Source organism: Pipistrellus hanaki (genome assembly GCF_964339955.1).
Source record: "Pipistrellus hanaki genome assembly, chromosome: 1".
NCBI classification, from domain to species: domain Eukaryota; kingdom Metazoa; phylum Chordata; class Mammalia; order Chiroptera; family Vespertilionidae; genus Pipistrellus; species Pipistrellus hanaki.
Window position 1 is genome coordinate 35,105,893 of NC_140503.1, and position 16,162 is coordinate 35,122,054.

A 16,162-nucleotide genomic window follows, 5' to 3' on the forward strand; every position below is an offset into this window, starting at 1 on the left:
CCTCTAGTGAAACCACCTGACACAAATGCCCCAATCCTCACCAATTAAATCAGTGCATGCTATTTCTGTAGACGCCCCCAGGTGAGCATACTGCCCCTTCAGGACTGAGAACCACTGCCCCGCACGTGGAGTGGAGGAGGGGCGCGTGGACAGAAGGGCCCCCCGGTGGGCAGATGCTGCCCGGGTTCACTTATCCACCCGCAGAGGTGCCCTGTGCTGGGGTGGGGGCTTCCCACATCCCCGTCAGTGAGCACTAGGAGCACTCTTGATCTGTGCTACATAACATGTTCTGGGAAGATAAGGCCGCACACACCGCGTGCTGTAGGATCTATTCCAGCAGAAACTGCTTTGCATCCAGGGCTTTTCCATATCGTGTGCACCGCCGTCTCCCGCGTGGCTGTGGAGCTGTGGCTCTCGGGCAGGGGCAGGGCTGCTCTCCAGGGGACACCGGGCAATGACGGGAGCATCTTTGCTTCTCACCACTCGGGCAAGGGTGGAGGTTAGCGATGCTGCTAACATCCTACCATGCACAGGGGGCCCCGCCACAAAGAGTCGCCCAGCCCCAAATGAAAATAGTGCCAACGCTGAAAACCCACCCAAAAGAACGATAGTCACCACCAGGTAGACACACAGCCGAGAGTACCACCCTCCTCCAGGTCAGAAGCCTGTACCAGACCAGGCGTGTTTCAAAGGATCACAGAGTCCTGGGACAGAAAGAGACAGCGATAGGCCCACGGAGACCCAGGCCGTTCGGACGGGCCTAGAACAACGCTGCACACTGTTTACCAAGCCACACTGTCGCGCTTGGCTGGCTGCACCTGCTGCCAGGCAGTACCTGTGTAGCAAATGAACTGAAAAAGCTATTCCTTACTGCACACTCTTTCGCTGGTCTCACAAGGATGTTCGGGGCACAGTAGGTTCAGGGCACAGTGCCTAATTTCCCTGCTGCCGCTGTTCCCCAGCGCCCAGCAGCCCTCTTTGTGTGCAAGCCCAATGGAAGATCCAGGCTCAGAACCCAGCAAATCACCCCCAGCTGGGTTTATGGTGGTTTTATTGTTTTCTGGCTCATTGGGTAACTTGGCAACCCGGGATCAGGTATGCAAGGAAGTGAAGGAGATCCATCCAAGAATCACACACAAGGTTGGGGTGGGGGGGCTGCATATGTGAGGCTCTGCCCTGCCTGAAGCCCAAGGGCAGGTGCCCTGCATTCCTCGCAGGCTGCCCTCTGCCCCCAGCCAGCCCTGCTCCCAGCTCCCTCCCACTTCAGGCAGGTTAAAGGGAGCTGATTCTGGCCACTTAGCCACCAGCATGGGTTCCACCTCCCTCTCCTCCCACTCCTCAAACCCTCCCCTGCTTCTTCTCCCTCTCCACCCCTGCCTCTCTCTCCCCCATCCTCTTACTTCCTCCTCCTCCCCCATCCCCCCTTCCCTCCTCCTCCTCTCCCTCTCTTTCCTCCCCCTCCTCCTCATCCTCCTCCTCCTCCTCTACTCCTGCCCCTCTTCCTCATCCTCTACTCCTCCCTCACCCCCTCCTCATTCTCCCCTCTTCCTCCTTCCCTGGCGCCCACACTGTTATCTACAAGAATAAGTGCTCCCTTGTAACTTGCCACAGAAATGAAAACTGCTCAGGGGAAGAAATTGGGAGCGTTTTGTACAACAGGGTCACAAAAGATTTAAAAGTCATTCTCTCTCCTGGAGGTCTCATTTACACTGGGCAGAAACAACAACAAAATAAAAACCTGTCAAAGGCAAAGACTGCAGAGGCAGGACTAGTGGGCGGAGAGGAGAGGGGGAGGCAGCAACACCAAGCTGCCACGTGGGAGACATTGAAGGCCAAGTGCTGGGTGCTGGGTGCTGGGTGCTGGGTGCTGCTGGAGGAGGGATGCTGGGGTGCTTCCCCCTGCCCGGCTCCCTGAGATGCCCTGGTGCCTGCAAGTCACTCCTCTCCATGCCAGGAACACCGCTCTCTGCACTTCCACTCATCCAAGGGAACTCCTGGCACAGCTGTCCACTGAAACCTGACCAGAGACAGCGCTGGTGTAAAGGGGAGAGGAGCCAAAGCTGCAGTTATGTCACCTGACTCTCTCTTCATTCTACCTGCAAGTTCTTTCTTCTAATCCCCCAGATTTATTATTTCACTCAACAAATATTTATTGAATGAATAACATTTACTGAGTGGCCCCCAAGGATTAGGTGCCCTTAAGTGTAGGCTCTCATAGCAAACTCCTCCTATTTGACAATATTTATGGTGATTAATTAACTACTCAGTAATTACATATAGATAGATAGAGATAGACATAGACATAGACGTAGACATAGACATAAATATATAGATATACAGATATACAGAGATATAGATAGATATAGATAGATAGATAGATAGATAGATAGATAGATAGATAGGTAATATTACAGATATCTCCCATTTTTCCCCCTTTACTCACCTCCTTCCAGCCCCTACCCACTCCCCAGGTCTTCACCACCCCAGTGCCTGTGTCCGTGGGCTATGCGTATAGGTATATACCGTATTTTCCGGCGTATAAGACGACTTTTGAAACGAAAAAAAGTCAACCGAAAATCGGGGGCAAAAGACCAAAATTGTACAAAAATTACCTGCAGATCTTGACGGCAAAGTAAGTCTTTTCTTTAAAGAGGGGGGTAGTCTTATATAGCGAATATAGGCCTAAACCTATGTTTTAACTGTAAAATTAGGGGGTCGTCTTATATGCCGGAAAATACAGGTAAGTTCTTTGGTTTATCTCTTCTTGTCCCCCCATCCTCACATCAAGGTATGCCAGTCTATTCCATGCCTACATGTTTTGGGTCTTATTTTGTTGATCAAGTCATTTCAGTAATTATTTCTTAGGGTTCATTCCCACCCCCAACCCACCAGCTTTCCAGAATACTGAGCTACATGAGGACAGGAGGCAAGTCTATCTGGTTACTTTCTCTATTCCATCACCACTGGGGCCGGGACTAGTGAATGAATGAGGGAACAAATAATGAGCAAACTGTCCATCTAGGTCAGCGCTGTCCATTAAAAATGCTAGTCACAAAGGCAAGCCACATGTGTCATTTAAAATTTTCTAGAAGCCACATTTAAAATTTTCTTAAAATGGGTAGGGATGTAAAGTACAGCATAGAAAATATAGTCAATAATATGGCAATAACTATGTATGGTGGGTACTGGAAATATGGAGTATTAGGGGGAACATTTTATAAAATATATAATTGTCTTACCACTATGTTCTATACCTGAAATCCATACAAAATAATATTGAAAATAAATTGTAATTGAAAATTAAAAATAAATTTGAAAAAGATAAACTTTTTTTTTAATTTATCTCTATTGTTGAAAGTATTACAGATGCTCCTCCCCACCACCATTAATCCCCCCTCCCCACACTCACTCCCTCCCCAGGTCTTCCCTGGACTGTTATCTGTCCTGTTCATGGGCTATGCCTATCTATACTAATAATAACCTAGGTGGTTGTCATGCCCTCATGTCGTCACAAGATGGCCATCACAAGATGGTCGTCACAAGATGGCTGTGCACACAACGGAGGCAGGGCCCAGTGGCCGCTCCACCTGGTGAGACCTGAGGGCCCCACGGCTCTGCAAAGCACAGAGGAGGTCAGTCCCAGCAGAGGAGGTGGGTCGCGGCAGGAGAGGGCAGTTGGGTGCCATCAGGCCAGCAGAGAGCCGTAAAGAGTCAATCAGGTTGGCAGGGAAGCAGTTAAGGGATGATCAGGCTGGCAGGCAGAGGCAGTTAGGGGCAATCAGGCAGGCAGGCAAGCAGTTAGGAGTCAATGGTCCTGGATTGTGAGAGGGATGTCCGACTGCTGCAAGGATCAGGCCTAAATCAGCAGTTGAACATCCCACAAGGAGTCCCAGATTAGAGAGGGTACAGGCTGGGCTGAGGGACACCCGCCAAGCATGATTTTGTGCACTGGGCCTCTAGTATGCATATAAGTTCATTGGTTAATCTCTTCTTGCACACACTCCCCTCTGAAACACATCAGTCTGTTTCATGCTTCAGTATCTCTGGATCTTTTTTGTTCGTCAGTTTTTTGTCCATTAGGTTCCACATATGTGTGAGATCATGTGATACTTGTCTTTCTCTGACTGGCTTATAAGAAAAAATTTTTTTAAAATGGCTGGGCACTTTCTAACAGTTGTGGTTAACTGTTTATATATAATTTTATATCCAGGTTTTTTCAGTTAAGATGAGAACTTAAATGTTTCTCATAGTAATAAAATCTGAGAATGTGAAAAAAAGGATAAAATTAATTTTAACAATATGTTTTTATTTAACCTACTATATCTAAGATATTGTTGTTTCAATATTTAATCTATTTGAAATAATTACCAAAAAAAAAAAGATGTTTTGCATTCTTTTGCTCATATGAAGTCCTCAGAATCTGGTATGTGTTTTACCCTATTTGGACTAGCCTCATGCCAAGGGCTCAATAGCCACATGTGGTAAGTATATTATATTGACAACACAAGTGTGGGTTTTGCTAGGGCCTTCCTGGTGTGCTTATATTCTGCTATATAATCTCATCTATACCAAGAGACTATCTTGCTTCTTGCTTATGGTCTTGTGTTAGATTGCCTAGTTCGAACCCTAACTCTACCATTTACTACTTGTGAGATCCAGGGCAAGTGATGTAACCTGTCTGTGCCTCAGTTTCCTCTTCTATAAAGTGGGGGTGCTAAGAGTATTTACTACATTATGGGAGATATGTCAGGAACAATAAAGCCCTTAGAACTGTGCCTGCCACACTCAGTAATATTAGCCATTTAATATTTTATCATACACTAGAGGCCCAGTGTATGGATTCATGCACCGGTGGGGTCCCTCGGCCTGGCCTGTGCCCTCTCGCAATCCAGGATCCTTCGGGGGACGTCAGAGAGCTGGTTTCAACCCAATCCCAACAGGCCAGGTGTGGAGAGCGGCTACAGCGTTTGGACAGGTTCAAGGCTGGGACTAATGAGAGGGCACGATCCTCTCATGGCAAAGCCACGTGCAAGTCCCAGCACAATTATAGCCAAAGGTTATAGGTGTAAGCTTGACCTTATGGTCCAAACCTGTGGTCCCATGTGGCTAAGTGAGATAGGCTGAGGGTGGTGCAGCAAGCAAACAAAGCTTGATCAGGCGCATGTAATTGAGTAGATTCAAAACCCGTGAGAACATTGTCAACATCTTGACCATGCCCCATCTTGACCATTTGCCTCGTGAAATCTGGCTATAAAATAAAGACTAGACTTACCCTGATATGGGCTGTGGTGCTGTCTCTCCATCTCAGAGAGCAGTCTCCCACCTAGACCCAGCTTTATTCTCCTGTCTATCTTTTCTAAATCCTTCACCGCCCCCTCTCAGGTTCACCCATGGCTGTGCTGGCTTAGCACAGCCAGGCGGAGGGACTCCTCCAGTGCACAATCTGTCCACTGGGCCTCTAGTATGCATATAAGATCTTTGGTTAATCTCCTTCTGCCTTCCCCTGTCCGCCCCCTTCTCTCTGAGATTCATCAGTCTGTTCCATGTTTCCATGCCTGTGGTTTCAACTCCTGCATTGAGCGACTGCCCCCTGGATGGTCAGACAGTTGGATGGTCACTTAGGCTTTTATATAGAGATATTTGAATCTCAAACAGACCTTTATACCCACTTCTTGGCACTAGAGATGGGAGGCAGCTAGTAGGACAAAAGGAAAACCAGTGTCCATTTAGAACTGAGTTCTGAACATACTCTTTTATGAACACAGCAAGACATATCTTAGAGAAAAAAGACTGACTTTGGACATGCAGATTGTACATGTCAGAAACAACTTTTAAGCACCCATAGAGAAGAGAATTTGCACTCTGCTGAGGTACACGTTATCATTGGTGAGATGAGAAGTTCTGGTTTAAATAAAAAAATAAAAAAACTTTTGCAATTTCATACAGGTTGTTTGAATGCCTTTCTCTCGTGTTAAATTCAAGACAACACAAGTTGTTTCTTTTCCAATCCAGCACAGAAAGCAAGTGACATTTACATTTGATTTCCTGTCTGGGGCAGAAAGCTGCTCAGGCAAGCGGAGCGCTCAGCAGGTTGCAGGCACCAGACAGATGTTTTCCTCGCCCCGATGGCTGTCATCGTGGCCTTGGAGCAGGAGGGTGCCACATTTGAAACAAGGTAATAATAGCTACCTCACGGGAACGTTGTGAAATGTAATTGAAATAACGTGAGTGACAATGCTTGACCCAAAGTAAGTACCTGATAAATATTTCCTTACGAGAATGCAACCTGAGGTCTGTGTCTTGTTAACAATGCCACAATCTCCTGGAAAACATCTTCTTTATTTCAAGCTAAAAGTGTGTTCTGATTCTGCTTTTCTTGACTGTGCAGAATGAGTCTAATCACTCTTCCAAGAAGCCCTCAACTAGATGAGAGCAACGTCTCACGCCTTCCCCACTACACGTTCTCTTTTCCAGCCCCTGAGCCCCGATTTCCTCCAACAAGACAAGAATTTGTTGTCTTCAAAGTAACTACCGTAGAAGCACCAGGGCATTGATGGATCCCAAGACACACCTCAGCACCAATAACGTGCCTGGAGCCCCAGAGAACCCACACGTGGATTTGTGGGAGATGGATAACGCTAACCTCATGATTAGCCTAATGCTTTCTTCATTGTGTAAAAATTCAAGGAACTTTTCCCATGTGCTCTCCCCTCTCCCATCACGGACCACAGATGCTGTTTTGTTGGATGGAGACTGTTGTGGGATGAATACATTCTTCACAGTTGAAGCCCAGCTCTGAACCTTTGAAGTGACATTTATTGTGGACTTGGGAAAGGTTCGGTGGAGGTGAGGAGTGACAGCTGAGGGTGATAAATCAAATGCAGCTCAGTTTTCATTTAAGGGCAAGCTCTCCTCCAGTCGGCCCAGCTCTGTCATCAGCCGGCGCTGGCAGCTTGTGAGTTCTCATGTAAATGGTACACAGAACAGTGAATGGTGACAATTTCTTCAACTCCTAGGCTGAGCCGTCAGCTCCCATTCTCTGCTTAAATGTGACATCTTAAGCTCCCGGTTAGAGGAGAGTCATGTTAACAAAAACATTTCAGGGCTAATCCTAATCATAAAGCCTCTCTCAGGAGTGATGCCATTTGTGCAGCAGGTCACAACACACCTCGTCTGCTCTGCCTCCTCAGCCCTGAAGTGAAGGTTGCAATAATCTAGCACTGACTGTCCAACACAGGGCCTCAGGGCATTTGAAATCTGGCTCGTTTGAATTGTGATGGGCTGTAAGTATCTAATAATACACACAGAGACTCAGCCGGTTGAGCGTCTTCCCATGCACCAAGAAGCCGCTGGTTCAAATTCCTGTCAGGGCACATGCCAGGGTTGTGGGCTTGATCCCCAGTCGGGGGTGTACAGGAGCCAGCCGATCCATGTTTCTCTCTGATTGATGTTTCTATCTCTTTCTCTCGCTTCCTCTCTCTAAAATCAATAAAAACACATTTTAAAAATAAAATTCACATAGGATTTCAAAGATTTAATATAAAAAACTGTAAAGTAGCCCTCTGTGGCTCAGTGATTGAGCATTGACCTATGAGCCAGGAGGTCATGGTTTGATTCCCAGTCAGGGCACATGCCCAGATTGTGGGTTTGATTTCCGGTGGGGGGTGTGCAGGAGGCAGGCAATCAATGATTCTCTCATCATTGATGTTTCTCTCTCTCTCTCTCTCTCTCTCTCTCTCTCTCTCTCTCTCTCTCTCTCTCTCTCTCTCTCTCTCTCTCTCTCTCTTCCCCCTCTCCCTTCCTCTCTGAAATCAATAAAAACATATTTTTTAACTGTAAAATGTCTTTTTTTATTGTATTACAAGTAGTAATACATATGTCTCCTTTTTTCCCCATTGACCTTCCCCTGGCCTTCCCCCACCCACACACACATGCCCTCATCTCACCCCGCCCCCCAGTGTCTCGCGTCCATTGGTTGTGATTATATGCATGCATACAAGTCCTTCGGTTAATCTCTTACCTCCCCTCCCACAACCCTTCCCACCCTTCCCGCTGTAATTTGACAATCTGTTTAAAATTGTAAAATATCTTATTAGTAATCTAAAAGATTCATTTTAGATTATTAATAAGGTATTTATTTTATGTTGATTTTGATAATATTTTGGACATATTGAATTAAACTAAATCAGTTTTAAATTAATTTCACCTTTTTTACATTATTCAACCTGGCTGCTAGAAATTTTTAAATTAGATATATCTTCATAATGTGGCCGCCGTTACATTTCCCCTGAACAGCACTAGTCTGGAGAGCAAGGTAGGAGCTGGAAATCCCACATTTCTCTGGTCCTTCCTCTGGGTTCAGACTTAGGAGCAAAGGGGCTACATCAGAAGATGCCCTTTTACTAAGGTGACCAGATGTCAAAAGCGGGACATCTGGTCACCTTACCTTTTACTGACTTTACTGCTTCTTTATTGGTTAGATGGCAGTTGTCCTCACACTTCAGTGAACATCAGTGCTATGGATTGAACTGTGTCCTCCCGCAAAGCTCACCTGTGGAAACCTTAGCCTCTGTGACTGGATTGGAGATAAGGCCTTGAAGGAGGTGATTACAGTTAAATGAGGTCATAAGAGTAGAGCCCTGATCCAATAAAACTGGTTCATCGGTTGATGCTCAACCACTGAGCCACACCAGCTGGGCACATGTAGGTCCTTTTATTGGAAGGTAACACCTGGGGGTGGAGGGTGTACTGTCATACTGCAAAGGCTAAATCAGAGGGAGGATTTTTTTTTTTTTTAATTAGCTGAGCTTGGTCACAAATGAGAAAGTGGGCTTAATTTGTTCATACATGAAAAATATTCTTGAGTCTGAAAAACAGCTCTCTACAATATATTCTTCATTATTACTATTCATCAGTGTCAGTGTGTGGCTTGTTTTCAATTCTTCTATATCGAAGCTGGTGAGACATGATGGTAAAGTTTCAAGACAAGCATGAAGTTACTAGTGCCTCTTATTAGAAAGCGACATTTTTCATCCCAGGGTCATGCACCACCATCTTTCTTATTCATTAGTGATGCCACATCAAGCTGTGAACTTCTGCAGGGCTGAAAAGAATTCATGCAACCAATCTTCTTTAACAAACTAATCATCTCTCCCCTTCAGGAAGTACAAGCTATGGAATGCTGGGGATGATTATGAAAAATAACGGTATTTATATAAACCCACTGGGCTCCACAATACCTTCAGTGCAGTTAGAGAAGCTTTAACTGTGATTAAAGATCTTTCAACTAAAACTCTCATGGAGACAGAAAGGGCCTGCCACATCATTTGGACAGAAGTCTTCAAACATTGTTCTCAGAATCCCTTTGCACTCTTACCAAAAGTATTAAGTATCCAAAAAAGCTATCCTATCTAATAAAAGAGTAATATGCAAATTGACTGTCACTTCAACACAAAAGATGGCTGCCCCCATGTAGACACATGATGGCTGCCACAATATGGCCAGCAGGGGAGGGCAGTTGGGAGCCTACAAGGGAGGGCAGTTGGGAGCAATCAAGCCTGCAGGGGAGGACAGTTAGGGGTGACCAGACCAGCAGAGGAGGGAAGTTGGGGGAGAGGGGGCCCAGGCCTGCAGGGGAGGGCAGTTAGGGGCAATCAGGCTGGCAGGGGAGCAGTTAGGCATCAATCAAGCTGGCAGGGGGGTAGTTAGGGGATGATCAAGCTGGTAGGAAGAAGTGATTAGGGGCAATCAGGAAGGCAGGCAGGTAAGCAGTTGGGAGCCAGAAGTCCTGGATTGTGAGAGGGATGTCCGACTGCCCATTTAGGCCCAATCCTACCAGTATCGGGCCTAAATGGGCAGTTGAAAATCCCTTGGAGAGAGTGGAGGCTGGGCAGAGGGACACACACACAAACACCCTGTGCACAAATTTCATGTACTGGGCCTCTAGTAATTTACATATATTACAACTATCAATATTTGCTATATAAGAAATTAAAGCTGAAAAATTTTAAATGAATTTGTTAATCTTATTTTTAAAAACCTATTAGCATTTTTATAAAACACAACTATATTTCCCAAAACGAAAACATTAGTTAGAAGAATGGTATTGATTTACAATTTTTCAGATCTCTTTAAAACCTGGCTTCATAGAAGACAGCTGGATTCTCATATCTGCTTCTGTATTCAATCGATTACAGTATCACATGGCATATAGCATCTGAAAACCCCCATTATACTCGTGAGAGAATGAGAGTGAAAAAGTAGATAACAATTTAGTTTTATTGCTAAGATAGTTTAGACTTCATGGACCCCCTGAGGGTGTCTAAGGAACCTCTAGGGTTCCATCAACACGTTTTGAGAACTGCTGATTTGGGATAAGACTGGCTCCCATAAATGAAAAACTAAGCTTAACTATCTAGTGAAGAAAGTGCTAGAACTGGAAGCGTGAAAGCTAAATAGAAATAGAAGACATAATATCTATTTTAAGGGGGTTAAAATATATTTTGCAATAGAATCATGGGACAGATTGCATTACTCTTCAAAATATCTGCTGCTCCTCTTACCAGCTTCTCCTAACTGGGCCCTCGCAACAGAGACTCTCCCTAAGGGACAAGGATACTGTTCCCACCCTATTGGGTTCATGTCTGACTGTCTGAAATGTGAGTGGATTGACATGTGTTACTTCTGTGCAGAAGCTTTCAGGGCCACTGCATGATTTCCTCATCCTTCATTTCCTCTCCCATCACACTCACAAGGCAGCATGAAGCAGAGTGGCAATCAACCCATGAAATTCATGTAACAAAGTAGTCGTCCACTGAGATTTTTGGAGGTGTTTGTTACTGCAGCAAAACTTAGCCAACGGTGACTGATAAAGGTAGGATAAATAAGTACAGAGAAACTTATATATTGAATAAAGTATCATAGTAATTATTCCCACATATTAAAGAATAAGAAGCCAGAGATGATCTATGTCAGCATCCTCAATTTTTTAATTAAGGGTAGCAAGCACTATGGAGGCAGGCTCTATACCAGACACAATATTTAGGTATGAGTAAGATAAGGTCTCAGTATGGTAGGCAGTGGTAGGCAGTATGGCTTTGACATTCGGTCTAGATTGCAAGCCTAATTCTGCTACTCACAACTGTAGAACCTTAGCAAGTTTCCTTGAATTTTATTATTCTTAAAATGAGGATATTAATACCTGCTTCAGATGATTGTGGAATTACACAATATGACTAAAGTACTAGTATGTGGAAGATTGCCTAGCATAGTGTTTATTTTCAATAAAGACTGCTCTCTTTCCACCTTTGTTCCCCCATCTTCCACCCTCACACCCAGATGAGGTTTTGGGATTATAAACATAGCTCTATTAACTGAGTTTCTCAGTTACTTTTCTAAAGTTTAGTCTTTCCAAAAATAAAAATAAAATACTTTATATGGGCAACATACATATAAACACACAAATATATTCACTTAGTCTGTCACTCTAGTAGTTATTAAGTACTATACTCAATTTACAAATGAGAAACCTCAAGCAGTGAGAGGCTGAAAAACTTCCCCAAGATCATATACATCAGTACATAGATATTTATCTCATTTTTTTAAATGGCTGATACTATTCAACCTATTGATAGTTTCCCTCAACATACCCTTTTGGGTGGACATTTTCAAGTTGCACTATGTGTTTATTATCACAACAAAGGAACATCCTGCACAAATATCTTTTTATACATTTGTAAATAACATTTGTAGGGTAAATTCTTAGAATTGGATGGTTAGGTCAGAGTATAGAAATTTAAATTTGGATAGATAACTGAAATTGCCTTTCAGAAAGTCTTTGCCGATTTATACTCCAGCCCATAGGGTATGACATACCTTTTCCCAGAGTCTCTTCTATGCTATTATCTTAATCTTCAGTGGCTTATGCCTCTGGATCAGTGTTTCCCAAACCAGGTTTCCAACACTGTCGTTGGGCACAGCTTAGGAAAGGCTGCTGCATAGGGAGCAGTCCCCTTTTTGTCCTTGGTGGGTTAATGCCTTCTTTCTCTGCTTTCACCCACAATGCACTTGGCGAGTCTGGCTGGAAGAGGGCTTTGTTCTGCTCTGAACTACACAAGAATAATTCATCTATCTGAAAGGTAACTTGTACATTGATCCAGAAACATTGCAGGAGTGTAGCTTTTTCATTGATTATTTAATAATGGGTCATTTCATTTCTATCTACTTCTGACTTCTCTATCTAACTCAGATAAAAACCCAGGTAACCCTGAACTCATAATTTATCTCAGTGAAAAGCATTTTTGCCTGCTCATTCACATTAGCTCAAAAAGTGACCCTGCAAACCTCCAAACCATTCAGACAACCTGCCATGTTCTTGTTTAATATTTGGACAAGAAACTAAAGGAGCATTTATCTTGAAGCAAATTACATCTCATATTTTCTTGGAATGAGGCGAAAGCAAGCCTAAAACATATTTCAATGGAGTGAACCCCCATTCACATGTGATCGCTTCCATTGTGTGTTTTTAGCCAATTCACATCTGCATTCATTGGATTAATAACGATCACCTACAACTTGCAGAAGCCTAATACCCAGGGCTCCATTCGAAGGCTACTGTCCTGACATTTAAATATTTATTGGTGATAATTGGATGATAGATAGGGATGGGTTCAACTAGAAATAAATTCAATCTGCTTGCACAGGCACCCAAGTCCAACTCAGGCCACATAGATGCAGTACCAAGAGGAATGGGGTAAAAAGAACTTGAAGATATGTGAGAACTAAAATCTTGAGTCTTATAATTGCTTTGTTTAGTTAAAGGTAAAGATGAACTTCTTAAACATCATTTTTAAACTAAATTGTCAACGAAGGGAAAGAGAATTTGGAATTTAAGACGTTGCTTTCCTAGACTCTGAAATTTCCCTCCTATTTCAAAAAATATTTGAGTTCATTAGGCATCCAATCTGTATAGAGACTAAAAGGAGACTTGGGTATGGAATGGAAGAAGTAGAAGGTAGAGGGGAAAAAAAGGCAAGAGAAGGAAAAGAAATTGATCATAAAGAAAGCACTGAAAAAAAAAATTATTGTAAAAGATCCTTTTCCACTCATGACCTACCTTGTTAGCACTTAGAGACATTTAATCATTATTCCCCCCCAAGATGCTTCAGCCTGTTGCTTCTACCTGACAAACAGAAAATTACAGTTAATTTAGGTAGCAGTGTTAACGACCTTCTTGGAGCATTTATTAGCCTAGATATGCCGAGTTATGCTGCAGTAACAAAGAATCCCAAAATCTTAATGCCCAAACACCACAAAGGTTTATTTCATGCTCATACCACATGTCCACCTCAAGCTGCCAGAGCATTCTGCTCATCCCAGTTACCCAAGGATGCAAGCTAACAGAACAGCCCATCGCCCTTTCAGGAGAATCTTGCATCTGCAACTGAATGTTCTGACCTGGAAGTAAATGGCCCTGAGGACTACCATGGAGGCCATGCTGAAGGCTTTGAGTCCCTTCTCTGCTTCTCACTATCCATGTGACCTTGAAAAATGTTACCTTTACACTTGGAGGCTCAGATTCCTTATCTGAGAACCAGGATAATACAATTGTAGAACCTAGCACATACCTGAGGCTCAATAAATGATAGGCTTTTTGTTTTTACCACAAGAAAAGACATCTGAAGAGCCCAGTGGGTTCACACAGCTGTTTGCTTTTGCTCACTTGTCCCACAGTCTACACAAAATTCCTCAAAGTATATATTAAACCACAATGTGCGCATGTCTCAAGGCTCTCACGGCCACGCACTGTGGTTTCTAACAGCTCAACAGTTCAATATTGTACCTGGTGAAAGGTGACCCGAAGGTGACTGAAGAAATGAGCCAAAATTTAACGTCCAACTTTGTATTTCCTGATTTCCACTGCAGTCCATATCCATTGCTGTGCCCACCTTCTGTGTCTGGGGACAAAATGGGAGATACTATATTGCCCTCCAGGAGAGCATCCTTGTCAGCAAGGTTTTAGACAAGGATCAGTAAACCAAAAGGTTACTGACACTGTTCATATGCAATGATTACCCTTCACAACTGTATTTCCCATAGTAACTAAGAGAATTAAAAAGATTCAAAAAAATGATTACTACTATAATAAAGCAGAAAGATAGTTTATGAAACAATGTGTTTTAGGGAATTGTCATTGGGTGGAAGCAGGAGAGGGAACCCATGCTTATCTCCAAGGAGAGAGGGGAGACCCCATGGATGGACCAGGCAAGCTACACCAGGCCTGACAAGTACCATTTCTGTATTATGGGACCAATAAATTGGAGAGAGAATTTAATACCTATTATTTTAATACTTACCTAAGAATTTTTTAAAATTCTATAATATATCTATGAATTTTCAAGGGGGACTAAGTGGTTTGTGGTAACCCGAAGATGTCACGGCTAATACTCTATCAAACAAAACAACCCATTTTCTAGAAAAAGACAACATTAAATATAATTTTTTCATGTTTTTAAATGAATAACCAATTAGCAATCACTCAGTCATGAACTAATAGCACTTATTAGGCTTCCCTTAGTGATTTCTCAGAAATAGTGGGAGATTAGCAAGATGTGATTAATCAGACTAAGCCTATAAGCTATTTCCAAGTACTTGTTCCTTTTTTTTCTTTCACGTGACAAAGTGGGCTGCAACTAACACTGTCTGTTATCACAGTGGATGCACACTATGGGTAAGTGGAAGCTGGAGGGGAAGCAGCAGTTGGCAGGGTAGGCTAGTATCACATGCAAGGGAGGCCTTACCAGTCAGCAACCCTCAGATCGCACATCTCCACCTTCTGTCCACATCTCCTTAGCTGTGCTTGTTGAGAAAGATGCAGCCCAGTAAGTTGGTGGATGGTCCATGGTAGGCTCCAGCAATGAGGATAAGACACATATGGGCATAGAAAACTTGTAGGGGAGGTAGAGGCCAGTCCTAACACATAAGCCCTGAAACAATTATATCACCAAAGTCATTAACTTGTTATCAGTGACCCTCAAGTCAAATGGAAGACAACAGCCTCACTGCACCAACATGGATGAAGGCAACTCTTCGGCTTTTTGACTGTCAATGAGCCTTGATCCAGAAATTATAGAAGAACCTTTTCTGATGAAGTCCTGAGCAGACTTGTAGCTCTCAAGACTACACGTGCCTCCCTCCCATCCTTGTTTTTCTGGGCTGGGTCGCGTGGCCACTTCGGTAATGGGCACTCAGCACCACCACCACCCACATATCCATGTACCTGTTATAGGAATTAAGTGGTTACTTCCCTCTAGGCAGAAACTAAGCATCAAATGGCCTTGTATAGCGGCCATAGCACCCGTACCATGAATTCCCTAAAATGCTCTTGTCAATCTGATGATTTGTACAGTCTTTGTTGGTGTCATGGCCTTGCCAGGAAGCACCGAGATACACCAGCTCACACTTCCTGCGAGCACAGTGGCTTTTCACTGTTCCACAGAGCACCGGGGCTTGTGGGCTGCTGCGAGGGATGAAGGGGGAAAGAGAAGGTCAAGAGTGTAGAGCATCGTCCCACCTCCACAACCACAGCGTCTGCTTTCTCTGTTTAACACATCAGGGCTACGGTTTTTCACTTGAAGAGGGGTCTGCTTCTTTTAAAAGTTTGAAAACCAAGGAGATGCCCAAATGACCTGAAACATAAAGTCAGTAGGTCGTGTGCCTCACACAGAGAAGCAGCTATATGGACAGCCAGGCCCCAGGTTTCCAGCTTAAGGTACTTCTCTTTCTCAACAGGGAACATTCCTTATCTCTCCGCACTCCAAGGAAAACCAGCAACGCTGAGTATGTCTACAGCCTCATGGGGTCCCCTCCTCGATTAACCTTAAAAGGAAAGCTGTGTAAAGAAGGAGAAGAGATATCAACAAAACAAGGAAGAAAACGGCAGTACCCTGCCACCATGGAAACGCTACCCTGCTCCTTCTTCGGGAATTCACCTTGCCGTCTTCACAGGAACATCAGGCCCAGCTATTGAAAGTGTCACACAGACGGGAGGACACTCAGAGACAAAGGAGCCGGGTGGATTTGCAGTCAGAGGCCCTCGGAGGCCTATCCACTGACAGTCTTGCTGAGTCTCCGGACAGAGAGAAACTAGACCCCAGGCCGAATC